Source organism: Pinus tabuliformis, chromosome 6 (genome assembly GCF_031772625.1).
Source record: "Pinus tabuliformis cultivar Carrire ecotype Pingquan chromosome 6, CPIR1, whole genome shotgun sequence".
Lineage (NCBI taxonomy): Eukaryota > Viridiplantae > Streptophyta > Pinopsida > Pinales > Pinaceae > Pinus > Pinus tabuliformis.
This window is the reverse complement of record NC_142292.1, coordinates 1,489,632,457-1,489,650,096: the sequence shown is the minus strand read 5'-3', so window position 1 is coordinate 1,489,650,096 and position 17,640 is coordinate 1,489,632,457.

Sequence of the window (17,640 nt, the reverse complement as noted above, 5' to 3'; positions counted from 1 at the left end):
CATAAACATTCATCATTCATACATAATAATCACATTTACATAGTCTAGATTAGTATGACATAATATCACAACTTATTAACTCATACCTGAATGTCATAACCCTAACCATTCACATAGACCAATCCAACTTAGTATGATATATATAACATCAAGATATTAATGCAATAACCCTAATCATCAAGTTACTAGTGTATAACAACAACAAGTTATATATCATGCTCATCAACAACATATAACCTAATCATCATGCTAACTATCATATAACAACAACAAGTTATATATCATGTTCATCAACAACATATAACCTAATTATAAAGCTAACTATCATATAACAACAACAAGTTATTCATCAATGACATATAACCTAATCATCAGGCTAACTATCATATAACAACAAGTTAACCTATAACATACTCATCAACATATAACATAATCATTAGGTTATCTAACATAATGCATACAATCACAGGGTACTATCATTCATAACCATCTGACACATTTGCATATGGCTACACTAATCAACTAGGATCTATCATGTATGTAACCATAACATCAATAGAATGAAAGACATACACATAACCACAATGCACATAAAAATTCTTACTCTACATATCTGTATGCCCAACATACAAACATGTATGATGACATGCTCTCGCCTTGAGGTCCAATGCTGCAACTTCACTTTAATTATCTGCATCTCCTGCTCTATGCCAGCCAACATATCAACATCATAACAAACCAATATCATCATGATGACCTAATTGTATACAATGACTTCACAGTGCATGTTTGACCTACCATACATGCATAACCATAACCATGACAATGCATGCATATAGACACTGACACGCATAACAATGCATATACAACCATAAACTCATAACGACACATCCAACAACAACACCATCAACCTATACATGACGACATCACTACAACCATGTTCAACACTATGGAAATGGAACAAGAACATTGACTACAAGCATAAGCAACACATATGAAACTGACATGAATGCATGACCAACACACCACCCATCTAGTCCGAGGGGTGAACCATGCTCTGATACCACTTTGTAACACCCTCCTCCCACATCTACTCAAGTAACCAGCCAACTGGGGTAAACATGTGATGAAAGGCTACTATGATATGGTTCAACTTCCTCGGTGAACTTAAAGAAGTGGAATCGACGGAGACACATTAAACATACCTTAAACATCAGGAAAAAACTAATCCAGGTGGATATTGGTGGCCACCCGCCTATTCCATCTAGCCCTCCCAATCAGTTTAATCGGTTTCTTTGTTCATTTCATCATTTACTATTTTTAGCAGTTTTTCGGGTCCTAAACTTTTGGAGTAGTTTTGACCCCCTAAACGGTGTTTTTTTGGGGTCCGCAATAGGCCTGTGGTCCTAAGCAAGGAAATATGGCGAAACATGTAGTACTTAGATAGGCCTTTCCATTAAGGTATTGTACGCGCCTAACGGAGATAATATGACCAAGTTACGACCCCGGGAAGTTGGATGCCCAACTAACCCCAACGGGGCCCACAAACTTTTGGTGTTACATCTCCTGGGGTTAGGGTTTTATGATGTTTTCCAATAATAAATAGGCTCTTGAGCCTAATTGTAACACAGTTCAAAGGCATGTAGCATCCACGTCTCTTCTTAGAGATAAGCTACCATCGCCTAAGCTATCTTATTTCCATTTTGTTTGTAAGCATAGTTCAATATTTTTCTATTAATGAAATGAAGTAGTTTTTTGTTGCATCTCTGTGTTTATGATTATATCTGTAAGTTGTTGTGTTCCTGTTTAAGTTCGAATCAGTGGTATCAAAGCGGTGATCCGAACTTAAATAGGAACACAAGAACTTACATAAATAATCATAAACATAGAGATGCAACAAAAAAACACTTTATTCCATTAATAGAAACTACTGAATTATGCTTACAAACATAATGGAAATAAGATAGCTCGGGCGATGGTAGCTTATCTCGGAGAAGAGATGTGGTGACTACATTCCTCTGAACTATGTTACAATAAGGTTCAAGGGCCTATTTATTATTGGAAAACATGAAAAAACCCTAAACAACCAAAACCCTAACCTTAGGAGATGTAACACCAAGAGTTTGTGGGCCCCGTTGGGGTTAGTTGGGCAGCCAACTTCACGGTGTCGTAACTTGGTCATATTATCTCCATTTGGCATGTACAATACCTTGTTGGAAAGGTATCTATGAGTACTAAAAGTTTCACCGCAAGCCCCTATTTATGGCTATGGGCTTGCCACAAACCCCAAAAAAACGTTGTTTAGGGGGTCAAAAATGCTCCGAAAGTTCAGGACCCGAAAAACTGTTAACAATAGTAAATGTTGAAATAGAAAAGGAAACAAATGAAACTAACTGGGGGATCTAGGTGGAATAGGTGGGTGGCCACCAATATCCATCTAGATCATTCCTCCCCCCTTATGAAGCAATGGTCCTCATTGCATGCAGAGCCTCCATGAGGTGATGAAATTTCTGTTGAACCTGGTCCCTTGTGAACCACTTGCCCTGGTGAAATAGTTGGCTTGCTTTGACAACTTGATATAGTTGTATCCTCTACTGGCGAGTGTTCTTGATCTATGTGTCCATGATCTGATCAGTTGTGGCCTATTTCATGTAGTGTGGGTTGAGTTGTGCTGGTGTGTGTTGTTCTGCAATGTCAGATGTGTCATTAGGGGAATTTTGAGATCGAAAATGGGCCTCCTAAGAAAAATGTACAACCAAAATAAACTTTATAAGAACCAATAGGATTCAAGATGATGATGTCAACCATGGGGGATGATTCACCATTTTTGAAGTAAACAATTAAAAAAATTAAAAAATAATAAAATAATAAAACTACTTTTTCAACTTGTCTCCCTAAGTTTTTACTCAAATTTCAAGCGGGGGTAGTCGATGGATGCAAAATTTAACTCCTCATCCAAGGACTACCCATGTTTCATACTTTCGATGGTCCTTGCTACATGAAAAATGAGAAATACATAAAAAAACATTATTGCAATCACATTTTTCATGTATTTCTCATTTTTCGTGTAGTAAGATCCATCGAAAGTATGCAACATGGGTACTCCTTAGATGAGGAATCAAATTATGCATCCAGAGTGTCGCTGCTCAAAATTTGAGTAAACCCATAGGGAAATAAGTTGAAAATAAAAGTTGAAAAAATAGTTTTTTTATTTTTTCCCTCTAAAATTTGATGATGTATTCTAATCTTATTTTATTATTTCCACTATTATTTTATAATTTCCTTAGGAGGCCCATTTTAGACCTCAAATTTCCCCTAATGCCAACAATGGCAGAAAGTATGGCTGAAGGCGATCTACATTGAACACTCGGTCCAGACCAAGGAATAGTGGGATGCTGAGCTTGAAGGCATTGTCACCAACAACCTTGGTGATGGTGTATGGCCAATATTGGAGTAGGCGAAGCTTGCAGTGGGGTCCAACAAGACGCTCCTTCTGCAAATGTAGCCAAATTTTGTCGCCCGCCTGGAACCTATGCGACACTCGATGTTGATCATGGCACTGCTTCTACTTAGCATTGGCTCTGTCCAATATACCATAGACCTGCTGGCAGATGTGTTGAATGCGCTCAATGAAGCTATTAGCCCTTTCAGCTTTGGACTAAATGTGAGCCGAATCTACCTGAGTGGCTGCAAATGGTATGACCACATCAATGGGGCATAACGAATGAAATCCCAACCCTACTTGAAAGGGCCTGTGGCCTGTTGAGCTGTGGAGAGCTCTGTTGGAGATAGGGGAGACTTTCATCCCACATGTGTGGATTCTTTGAGTTGTACATGTGCAGAATGTGTACAATAATCTATTGACAACCTCTGTTTGGCCATCAGTTTAGGGATGGAAAGTTGTGTACTTAGTAAGTTTTGTATCTAGCATCAACCAGATACTTGGCCAGAATGCACTTAGGAATCTACTGTCCTAATTTGAGACAATGGATTGTGGCATCCTGAAGTGTACCCATACTCGCTCAAAGAAGAGCTTAGCAATGGCATCTACTATGATACTCTTTTTGCAGGCCACCATGATGGCCATCTTAGAGAATATGTTGACGACCACAAAAATGCAATCATTGTCGTGCTTAGTAGAAGGAAGTCCCGACATGTAATCCATGGAGGAAGATTCCCAAGGTCGGCTAGGAGTAGGTAGAGGAGGATACATGCCTTTCTTCTTGATCGTTGGTTTGGAAATGGCACAAGCGGTGCAAGATCTAATGTACTTCCCAACATCCTGATGAAGTTTTGGCCAATAAAAATACTTCTACAATACTGCCACTATTTTCTCTACTCTGAAATGTCCAGTGACCTGACTGTAGTGTGCCTCCCAAATCATCTTGGCACGCTCACTTGAAGGAACACAAACGTGTCCCAGGTGGCATAACAGTGCATCCTGAAGATGAAAATTTGAAACTTTCTTCCCTTCTAGGAGTGTCTGGTATATGCTGCCAAATTCTAGATCGCTCTTGTAAAGATGCAGCCACCCCGATGTCTCGTGCCCACAGGAGTCGAGCACAGTGATCAACGCCATGACTGGTGGTCGGCTGAGGCAATCAACAACATTATTGGTGTTGCCCTTCTTATACTTAATGTTCAAATGGAACTGTTGCAAATAGGTGAACCATTTCTGATGGAGGTCATTTTGCAACTTCCCTTGTGTCTGTATGAACTGTAGAGGTCGGCGGTCTATGTGGATGACCGTTTCCTTCCCTGGACTGTAATGATTCCATTGACGGTATGTCTGCACAATAGAATACATTTATTTGTCGTAAGTGGGGTACTTTTAGACTGTGCCTGAAAGTGTCTCACTGTGGTAAGCCACTTGAAGCCCATGCTGAGTAAGAATTGCACCAATAGCATAGCCAGAGGCATCTATCTCAATCTCAAATGGTTGTTGCAGGTCTGGTAATGTGAGCACTGGTGTAGAACAGAGGTGATTCTTCAACTTGGAGAATGCTTGTTGTTGGGTTTCCGACCAATTTTTTTTTTCTTTCGCTCTGCCCTTGGTGACTTGATTTAAAGGCCAAGTGATATGAGAGAACCCCAACACGAACCTACGGTAGAAATTGGCAAGATCGAAAAAGTTGCAGAGCTCTGTTAGAGTAGTTGGGGCTGGCCAATCCCGAATGACTTGTATCTTGAATGGGTCCACATGTACAACCTGATCATCAATGTTGTACCCTAGATATTGAACCTGGGTCAGGCCAAAGGTGCATTTCTCCAAGTTAGCACACAACTTGTGTTGCCGTAGGGTTTAAAGGACTTTTCGAATATGGTGGAGGTGCTCTTCCCAACTCTAGTTGAAGATCAATATGCCATCTAAATACACCACCACAAATGCATTGGTGAAGGGTCGCAAGATGTCATCCATTAGTCTCATGAAGGTTGTAGGGGCATTCGTCAATCCGAACACATGACCAACCATTCGAAAAGGCCCTCCTTGGATTTGAAGGCAGTCTTCCACACATCGGAGGGTTCGATAGGCACCTGGTGATAACCTAACTTCAAGTCAATCTTGTTGAAATATTTGGCCCCCTTGAGCTAGTCTAGAAGGTCATCAATCCATGGGATTGGGTACCTATTTCAGACAGTGATCTTGTTCAATGCCTGATAGTCAATACAAAGCCTCCAGGTCCCATCCTTCTTCTGTACCAATACAATTGGGCTCCCACAAGGTGATGAGCTTGGCTTGATGTGCCCTTTCTGCAATAGTTCCCAAATCTGCTTCTTTATCTCATCATTCTCTAGAACATAGCATCGATACATCATTCCATTGGGCAGCGACATGCCCGGGGTCAAATCGATGGAGTGTTTGACTTGACAGTGAAGAGGTACCCCTGTGGGTGAGGCGAAAATATCCTTGTACTCCTCCATGAGCTTGTGAATCTACTGCTACTGTGCAGAGGAGAACCTGCCTGGAAGTCGTGGCCACAACATTTTTCTTGCCCTGGGGGCGAATCATAAGGAAAACAAATTTCCTAGTCTGGGAAATGATCATACTACATTGCTTTCCAGTGATCAAAGAGATGGCGGTAGGTGCGAGTACCTCCGATATCCTATAAAACTTATTAGCCAAAGTAATAATCACAGAGTGAGGTCTAGACTCATATGCAACATGTCGCTTCCACAAGTATGGTTGTCCTAACAATATATCACAAACTTTAAGAGGAGAAACATCACATAATACCTCATCCATGAAGGGCTTGATGCTATAGGAAAAGTGACGCTACTAGCTGGCACGAAGATCTCGTCCTTGGTGAAGCCACCCGATGGTGTATGGTTGTGGATATGCTATAGTATTTAAGCCCAGCTGGTTCCCGATCTCTACTGAAATGAGGTTCTTTTGGCTCCCACTGTCGACAATGAACTGTAACGAAGAACCCTTCACCCACAACTGTGAGTGGAAGAGGCGTTCCCCCTCCTCTGGATCTTTAGGCTCACTCTTCTGGATCTTGGGGGTGACCACAGTGGCACTGGGCTCTGCATCAATGATCTGCTTCCCTTTGTTAGTTCCCTTATCAGGTTCTAATTCAGAGTCAGAACCTGCGTCTGATTTAGAAGCCTTCATCTCGGCCACAAGTGACTGCTTGACCTGACACTCACTTGTATTGTGAGTGGAGGTCTTATAGAACTCACACCATTTTCCCATGTCCTTCTTTGTCTTCGGGGTGTTCTTCTTTTCTTGTAGCTTCGGCAGACTGTCTTGGGTAGCACTGCCTTGGCTTGGTCCTTTGTTCTATGGTTTGGGGGCGCCTTTTCCTTGCTTTGGATTCATAGATCCAAAGTCCCACTTCTAATGTTTAAACTTCTACTCAATCTTGACAATGTATCGATACGTCATGCCGAGCGAGGAGATGTCCAGGAACTCCAGCTCGTCCTAGATGTACTTGTGTAGAAAACCACAGTACTTGAGCACCAAATGCCACTTAGTTTCCTTGATACCCAGTTTCGTGCGAAGGGTATGGAAAGTATTTGTGAACTCTGACACATCTTGGTCCCTTCCCTACCGTAGCATGGTCCACTTTATGTATTTGTCTTCATAGCTCCCGACAGGGTAATATTGTTCCTTGATGGTGTCTCAGAAATAATTCCAAGTGGGTGCAGCTGAAAATAGTGAGGGTTACCTCTCATCCTTTTGTCCATAGTAGGTTTCCCACCAATTCTTAACATGTGGGGCGGCTTTAAGAAGTGAAAAAGTAATATTTTCCCCATTGGAAAAGTCATGAACTGAAAAGTATCCTTCCAATAGATTTAACCATTTATTTACGGCTTCTGCATATATCAAGCCTTCTAATATGGGAATATCAAAGTTAACTTGTACCTTAACAAGCCTTCTAATATGGGAATATCAAAGTTAACTTGTACCTTAAAAGGAGTGGCGCCTTGAGAGTGGTTGCTGGATGAAGATGCATTGCTTGTGGGTAGCCATCGAAGGATCTGGGAAAAGTTATCCATCATCGCGTCCCTTTGTCGCTCAAGGGCTTCCTCGAGCAACATTTTGAAATGATCTCCTACCCCCTCATCTTTATTTTCTTCCGCCATGGGAGGTCTTCGGGTTTTACGAGGCTAATCTTGCAATGGTTCAACTAGATGAAGCCCTAACTCCTTATACCCTGACCTCATTGGGGACATGCAAAGAAAAGTAGAGAAAGAGCAGACCGCTCTGATACCATTGATCCGAACTTAAATAGGAATACAACAACTTACAAATATAATCATAAACACAAAGATGCAATAGAAAAACACTTTATTTCATTAATAGAAAAATATTGAACTATGCTTACAACCAGAATGGAAATAAGATAGCTCAAGCGATGGTAGTTTATCTCTGAGAAGAGATGTGGCAGCTACATGCCTCTAAACTATGTTAAAATAAGGCTCAAGGGCCTATTTATCATTCGAAAAAATGAGAAGACCCTAAACAACCAAAACCCTTACCCCAGGAGATGTAACACCAAAAGTTTGTGGGGCCTATTGGGGTTAGTTGGGCAACCAACTTCCTGGGGTCGTAACTTGGTCATATTATGTCTATTTGGCGTGTATGATACCTTGTTGGAAAGTTCTCTATGAATAATACAGGTTTTTTTGCATGCCCTTTCCTACGACTATAGGTCTGTCGCAGACCCCAAAAATATGTCGTTTAGGGGGTCAAAACTGCTACAGAAGTTCAGGTCTCAAAAAACTGCTAATAATAGTAAATGTTGAAATGAACAAGGAAACAGATGAAACTGATTAGGGGGTCTATGTGGAATAGGTAGGTGGCCACCAATATCCACCTGGATCAAGTGGTCTTATCTTTCTCTATTTTTCTTTGCGTGTCCCCAACGAGGTAAGGGTATAAGGAGTTAGGGCTTGATCTGGTTGAACCATTGCAAGATCAACCTCGCAAAACCTGACGACCTCCGATGGCGAAAGAAAAGAAAGATGAGGGGGCAATAGATTCTTTCAAAATGTTGCTCGAGGAGGCCCTTAAGTGACATAGGGACGTATTGATGGATAAATTTTCCCTGATCCTTCAACAACTACCCATAGGCGATGCATCTTCATCCAATAGCCACTCTGGAGGTGCCACTCCTTTTAAGGTACAAGTTAACTTCGATATTCCCATATTTGAAGGCCTGATAGATGTAGATGTCGTAGATAAATGGTTAAATATATTGAAAGGATATTTTTCATTTCATGACTTTCCCAATCAGGAAAATATTACTTTTTCACTTCTTAAATTCACCCCAAACATCAAGGATTGGTGGGAAACCTACTGTGAACAAAAGGACGAGAGTGAACCCTCACTGTTTTTAGCCGTACCCACTTGGAATTCTTTTCGAGATGCCATCAAGGAATAATATTACCCTGTCGGGAGCTATGAAGACAAATACTTAAAGTGGACCACACTACGACTGGGAAGGGACCAAGATGTGCCAGAATTCACAAATACTTTCCATACCCTTCGCACAAAGCTAGGTATCAAGAATATTGAGCAACATTTTGTGCTCAAGCACCATGGCTATCTACACAAGTACATCCAAGACGAGATGGATTTCCTAGAAATTTCCTCGCTCGGCACGTTGTATCAGTACGTTGTCAAGATTGAGCAGAAGTTTAAACAGAAGAAGCAAGACTTTGGATCTGCGAATCAAAAGCAAGGAAAAGGTGCCCCCAAACCATATAACAAAGGACAAAGCCAAGGTGGTGCTACCTAGGAAAACCCACCGAATCTGCAAGTAAGGAACAACACCCCAAAGATGAAGAAGGACATAGGAAAATGGTGTGAATTCCATAAGAGCTCCACTCACAATATAAGTGAGTGTTGGGCAAAGCAGTCACTGATGGCCAAGCTAAAGGCTTTCGAAGCAGACGCAAGTTATGACTCTAAATCAAAACCAGATAAGGGAACTAACAAAGGGAAGCATATCATTGATGCAAAGCCCAATCCCACCATGGCCACCACCAAGATCTAGAAGATTGTGCATGAAGATCCAGAGGAGGGGGAACACCTCTTCCACTCACAGATGTGGGTGAAGGGTACTCCGCTGCAGTTCATTATCGACAAGGGGAGCCAAAAGAACCTCATTTCAATAGAGGTCATGAAGTGGTTGGACCTAAATACTATAGCACATCTACAGCCATACAACATTTGGTGGCTTCACCAAGAACAAGATCTTCGTGTCAGCCATCAGTGTCACCTTCCCTACAACATCAAGTCCTTCACGGATAAGGTACTATGTGACGTTGCTCCTCTTGAAGTTTTTGATGTATTATTAGGACAACCATACTTGTGGAAGCGACATGTTTTATATGAGTCTAGACTTCACTATGTGATTATTACTTTGGCTAATAAGTTGTACAGGATACCATAGGTAGCCCCGCCTACCGCTATCTCTTTGATCACTACAAAGAAATGTAGTAAGATCATTTCCCTGACCAGGCAATTTGTTTTCCTTATGATTTTCCCTCAGGGCAAGAAGAAGGTTGTGTCCATGATTTCTAGGTAGGGATCCTCTGCACAGTAGCAGTAGATGGACAAGGTTGTTGAGGAGTACATGGATGTTTTCACCTCACCCACAGGGGTACCTCTGCATTGTTAGGTCAAGAACTCCATCGATCTGACCCCGGGTGCTCTGCTGCCCAATGGACTGATCTATTAACACTCTTTTCTAGAGAATGATGAGATCAATAGGAATATTTAGGAACTATTGTAGAAGGGCACATCAGGCCAATCTCATCACCTTGTGGGAGCCTGATTGTATTGGTACAAAAGAAGGATGGGAATTAAAGGCTCTTTATTGACTATCGGGCAGTGAACAAGATCACTGTCCGGAATAGGTACCCAATCCCATGGTTTGATGACCTTATAGACTAGCTCAAGGGGGCCAAATAGTTCAGCAAGATTGACTTGAAGTCAGTTTATCACCAGGTGCCTATCAAACCCTCTGATGTGTGGAAGACTGCCTTCAAATCCAAGGAGGGCCTTTTCGAATGGTTGTTCATGCCATTTGGATTGACGAATGTCCCTGCAACATTCATGAGACTGATGGACGACATCTTGGACCTTTCACCAATGCATTCGTGGTGGTGTATTTAGATGACATCTTGATCTTCAGCCAGTGTTGGGAAGAGCACCTCCACCATATTCGGCAGGTCCTTCAAACCTTGCGCCAACACAAGCTGTGTGCTAACTTGGAGAAATGAAGCTTTGGCTTGACCTAGGTTCAATATCTAGGGTACATCATTGATTAGCAGGGTTTACATGTGGACCCATTCAAGATACAAGTCATTCGGGATTGGCCAGCCCCAACCACCTAAAAGAGCTCCGCAGCTTTTTGCATCTTGCCAATTTCTACCGTAGGTTCGTGTTGGGGTTCTCTCATATCATGTGGCCTTTAAGTCAAGTCATCAAGGGCAGAGAGAAAGAACAGTTTTTTTGGTCAGAGACCCAAAAACAAGCATTCTCCGAGTTGAAGAATCATCTTTTTTCTGCACTAGTGCTCACATTACCAGACCTACAACAACCATTTGAGATCAAGATAGATGCCTCTAACTATCCTATTAGTGTGGTTCTTACTTAACATGGGCATCTAGTGGCTTACCACAGTGAGAAAACTTCAGAAACAGTCCGAAAGTACCCCACTTATGAAAAATAAATGTATTCCATTATGGAAGCATTACATTCTGGGGAAGGAAACAATCATCCACATAGACCACCGACCAATATAGCTCATACAGACACAAGGGAAGTTTCAGAACAATCGCCATTAGAAATGGTCCACCTATTTGCAACAGTTCCATTTCAACATTAAGTATAAGAAGGGTAGCACAAATAATGTTGTTGATTGCCTCAGTCGACCACCGGTCATGGCGTTGATCACTATGTTCGACTCCTGTGGGCACGAGACATTGGGGTGGCCACATCTTTACAAGAGCAAACTAGAATTCTGCAGCATATAGTAGACAATCCTAGAAGGGAAGCAAGTTCCAAATTTTCAGCTTTAGGATGCACTGTTATGCCACTTGGGACACATCTGTGTTCCTTCAAGTGAGTGTGCCAAGATGATTTGGGAGGCGCACTACAGTCGGGTCGCTGGACATTTTTGAGTAGAGAAAACAGTGGCGGTATTGGAAAAGTATTTTTATTGGCTGAAAGTTCATCAAGATGTTGAGAAGTACATTAGATCCTGCACCACCTGCATCATTGCCAAAACAACCATCAAGAAGCAAGGCCTGTATACTCCTTTACCTTCTCCTAGCCGTCCTTGGGAATCTGTCTCCATGGATTACATGTCAAGCCTTCCTTCTACTAAGCATGACAACGACTACATTTTCATGGTCATCGATAGATTCTCTAAGATGGCCATCACGGGGGCCTGCAAGAAGAGTATCACAACAGAGGCCACTGCTAAGATATTCTTTGAGCGAGTATGGGTACACTTTGAGATACCACAATCCATTCTTTTAGATCGGGACAATAGATTCCTAAGTGCATTTTGGTCAAGTCTCTGGTCAATGTTGGATACAAAACTTACTAATTCCACAACTTTCCATCCCCAAAATGATGGTTAAACAGAGGTTGTCAACAAGATGATCGTACACATTCCTTGCATGCACAACTCGAAGCATCAAGGCACGTGGGATGAAAGTCTCCCCTATGTCTAGCACAGCTATAATAGAGATCTCCACAACTCAACAAGCCATAACCAGGGAAAAATTTAAGGATGGAAATTTATCTTAAAGTTTAGAAACCTCAGCGAATCTTCGTAGTCTCTAATATAAAAACTATTAAATATTTGGTGAAATCTTTGTAAAATATTCAAATTTATTATGTTTTTATATATACTCTCTATACAATTTTGGCGATATTTAAGGTAAAATAATTTTATATTATAAAACTTGGGTGAATTATTTTTAGAAAAGATGGAAATTGGTGAACCTTTTTTTTTTTTAACCATGGAAAATTAGCCCACCTACGAATATTAGCCCCTAAAATTTTCCATGGCCACAACCCCTTTTAGGTAGGGCTAGGATTTCAACCATTATGCCCCATTGATGTGGCCATACCATTTGCAACCACTCAGGTAGATTCAGCTCACGTTTAGTCTGAAGCTGACAGGGCTAACAACTTCATTGAGCGCATTCAACACATCCACCAGCAGGTCCATGATATATTGGACAGAGGCAATGCTAAGTACAAGCAGCACCATGATCAACATCAAGTGTCGCAAAAGTTCTAGGTGGGTGACAAAGTTTGGCTACCTTTGCAGAAGGAGCACCTTGTTGGACCCCACCACAAGCTTCACCCGCTTCGATATGGGTTGTACACCATCACCAAGGTCATTGGTGACAATTCCTTCAAGCTCAACATACCACCGTTCCTTGGTCTACACCTAGTGTTCAATGTAGATCGCCTTCAACCATACTTTCCACCATTGTTAGACACATCTGACATTAAAGAAAAACTCACACTAACAGAGCTCAACCCGGATTGCATGGAACAAGCCACAACTGATCAGATCATGGAAACATAGATCAAGAACACTCGCCAATTGAGGATACAGCTATATCAAGTTGTCAAAGCAAGCCAAATGCTTCACCAGGGCAAGTGGTTCACAAGGGACCAGTTTCAACAGAAATTTCCTCACCTCATGGAGGCTCTGCATGCAATAGGGACCATTGCTTCCTATGGGGAAAGGAATGATCCAGGTGGATATTGGTGGCCACCCAACTATTCCACCTAGACCCCCCAGTCATTTTCATCTGTTTCCTTGTTCATTTCAGCATTTACTATTTTTAGTAGTTTTTCAGGTCTTGAACTTTCAGAGCATTTTTGACCCCCTAAACGACATTTTTTGGAGTCCGCGGTAGGCTCGTAGCCATAAGCAGGGGCTTGTGATGAAATTTCTAGTAATCAGAGAGACCTTCCCAACAATGTATCATACACACCAAATGGAGATAATATGACCAAGTTACAACCCCGGGACGTTGGCTACCCAACTAACCCCAACTGGGCCCACAAACTCTTGGTGTTACAGCTCGTGGGGTTATGGTTTTGGTTTTTTATGGTTTTCTCATGTTTTCCAATAATAAATAGGTCCTTGAGCCTCATTGTAGCACAGTTTAGAGGCATGTAGCCGCCACATCTCTTCTTAGAGATAAGCTACCATCACCTGAGCTATCTTATTTCCATTTTGTTTGTAAGCATAGTTCAATATTTTTCTACTAATTAAATGAAGTGTTTTTCTGCTGCATCTCTATGTTTATGATTATATATGTAAGTTATTGCATTCCTTTTTAAGTTCAGATCAACAACACTCCCAGCAGCCATCCAAACCACACATGTATCATTGCCTTGGGTCCCATTAGTTTTTTAAGATATTAAACCTCTAGACACTCCCATTCTATGGGAATGATAGTGTTCAGAGAGCTTTGGATGCTCCCACAAGCTTACATCATGCATGCCTATGTTCAGGGACTATTTCCAGGAGACCTATGCTAGAGTCAGGGAATTTAAGGCACTTTACAAGCCTAGAATTTCTGTCACTTCCCAAAACTTGCTATAACTTCTGGAATCCATTACACACGTGATGACATGACTAATAAACCAAAAAAAAACTCCAGGACTAGTCCTGACCATCCCAACTAGGACTGACATTTTTTAAAACACTTGGCATCAATGCAATCTACAGGTGTAAACAACATATCTAAGCATAAGGGTCTCATATTTATCTGAGATTCGCCATAAAGCATTGTTTCCTTATCACATTAGCTGTAGTTTCATCCATTAGGCAATTGATACATTATTCATCCATTTACAAGTATAAACATGATTAGAACCATACATAGCCACTATCATAATACATATTCATAACCAGCATAATAACAACAGAAATACCAAGGAAACAACAACCATATAATCCATATATAAACCAGTATAATATTCATGAGATAACAATAGGAGAAATAACCTCATATTAATGATGCAAAATCCAAACCAGTATGGGACTACCAAATTCCACCCGACCATAGAATGGCTGAGCTAAATCTCTCTTCAACCATTCACCCCCATGCCATATTCCAAGCATGAATGTGGGATGTCATAAAACACATGAATCAAAACCATCTAGGGCTTCCAAAGGCCAAACCACCTCAACCCATCAAACAGTGATTCCACCTCATGGTCGGACATCATGAAACCATCATAAAATTGGTCTCTACCCAAGCCTTCCAGGGCTCCAAAGTGTTTGTTCCAACCAAGGCTTCTAGGACTAGTAACTCAACCCACAACTGTCATCAGGCTTCCAGAGCGTTTGTCCAATTAGGGCTTCCAGGACTAGTAACTCAACCCACCAAGGGGTTCCAGAGAGTTTGTCCAACCAAGGCTTACAGGACTAGTAACTCAACCCAAGATGTTACAAAGCTTCTAGAGTTATTGTCCAACGAGGGTTTCCAGGAACTAATAACTCAACCCAAGCTAAAGGAAACATGAGAACCAACCTAAAAAATAAAGAAATAAACCCACAACACCATGATTTTCTAGGAAATGGAAAGGCTAGGTAAATCCACTATCAATCTAGGCAATCCTCCATGCCAGCTACAGATCATGACCAATAAACCACATGCATATTCCATGCATGCCAAAACTAGTGATGAAAACATACATGCAACTCGGTACTTGAAGCAAAACCCATTGTAGCTGTTGATCCCGATGTCCTCTTGCGCTTTCCTTCTTTTTCTTGGCCTTCTTGATCCAAAACTCCAAGTATTCCACACTCCTCCAAGAGTGCTCCAAGAAACTCTAAGTGTCCAAGAGTATGAGGGAGAGAGAATAGAAGACAGCTCCACCAAAACCTGTCAAAATCCTATCAACTGATCCTCAGAAGCCTTTTTATCAATGAGGCCTCTATTTTCTTCATTTTCCATTATTTTCCTTCATTTTCCTCCTCACATGAAACCTGTGACCTTTCACCTCCCTTTTCTCCTAATTTCCATTATTTTCATAAATAAAATGCCAATAAATTCTTCATGCCTTTCCAAAACCTTTGCCATTTCCTTTGCCAATTTACTTAGCCATATTAACCGAAATGAACACCATTACTAAGATGTTTTTCCCACCATTCATCTTGGAATATGTGTCCCATGACCATGGTCTTATATATTTTTACATATTGCCTTTGCCAATTTCCTTAGCCATATTAACTGAAATGAACACCCACAATAGGATGTTTTGCCCACTATTCAGCTTGGAATACGTGTCCCATGACCATGGTCTTATATATTTTTACATGAATTTTTAACCAGAGTTGTTACAAGTACAAAAACAACAAGTACTCTACCTGTTTTTATCATAAAGAGTCAAGTAAAATTGTCTTCATAAAACTAAGACAAATGTTATAAAGGAAAATTGTCTCTTTTGATCAGATTAGTGGACTGTCATTCTTCAAAGAAAATGATTCGAGAGGCCTCGGTAAGAGCTCTTTCCCTTGTATTCCATTTCCTATAAATATGTTGGAAAGTGAGATAATGGAACCTTTCCTTTAATGCCAATAATTTTCCCTCCCAATCGCTAGGATTGAGTACATGTACAGAACACCTATGAGTCAACCATTGTACAATGCATGTTGAATCCCTATAGACCTTCAATATTTGTGCCCTCTTCAAAGTTAATCCAGATATGATAAGACTTATTTCCTAGGAGTCTAATGAGGGCACCCCCACCACACACACCTCTGTGAGCGTCTCCAACAAAGAAGTTGTACTATTCTGATAACTAATGGGAAAGCTAGACAATCTAGAAGCATTGAGAAGTCTACACCTGGAAAACTAAAAAAGACATAATTTTTGGAATTGCCACCTTTATATTAATAGATAGATTTGTTTCTTTTTTCTCTCATTCTCCATAAACCCCATTCTATAAAGATGGGAAGAGTATTATGAATGCCCATATTTGTGTTCTATTACGAAAAGAATTAAAAGAAGACAAAGCATGTAAGTCTAGAATCTCTAGAGTGACATGCCAAACTTCTTTGAAACTGAGCAATAAATGAAGACATGGTCAATTGATTTTGATTCCAACTTATGAAGACAACAAATGTTAAGACCTGAGAAACCTCTTTTCATAAGATTAACCCAGGTTAGGATTTCATTCTCCAACATCTATGCAAGCTGCCTCGGTTTTTGCGATAGTTTCCAATTCCATAATTTTCTATGCCACCAAATGCTAGAGTAAAAAGAGGTAGATAATAAAGACGCATAAGCTTCTCTAGTTGTGAGTTTCCAATTCCATAATTTTCTATGCCACCAAATTCTATAATAAAGAATAAAGAGGCATAAGCGTTTGTAGCTGTAACTTGTCTAGTGGTAGTTTTCTAGGTCGAAACAAGAGAATCCTCCACCTCACTAAGGAAAATGCCATTGAAGTAAAGGCCTATGATAAAATTGTCCCATTCCAAAGCAAAGAGGCCAATATCACTAGCATTCAATCAATAACCAATTTTATGACAGTTGTGCATAGGATTTTTGATGTATCTCAACTTAAAAAATATTTTTATGTCAAGTGAATTGATAAACTCTATTGAAATAAGGTAATAATCAATAATTCCAATGAAAGGATGCTGTCCAATAATAATATAATTCCCATTCCCAACCTTCCAAGAAATCCAAGAGAAGAGACCAAAGGAGTCCATGAGACGTTTCCATATTATTGTACTTTTTTATAAAGTATTTTGATTGAATTTTCTAAGCTATTCAATGACAATTATGTTCTTCAAATACTTAGCCTTAATAAATTGTTGCTAAAGACTTGAAGCCATTTAAATCTCTCCATAAACTCTTTGTAGAGTCTCCAAAATGTATTCAAAATATCATCCACTTTCACCTTTATTGCCACCATTTCACTCACATGTCGCAACTCCGTGACCACATAATCTTTCATTAGCCTCCATTTTAAAAATTATATGGGTTCCATTTGTGTTTTCCAGAAGTTAATGATCTCTAGTATTATAAGTGAATTAAATGGTTAAAACTTAGAAAAATGACATATACTTGCTAATACTTAAAAGTGGCTTGAGTTTCATGACATTTGTAGGTCATTTGGAAGCTTCC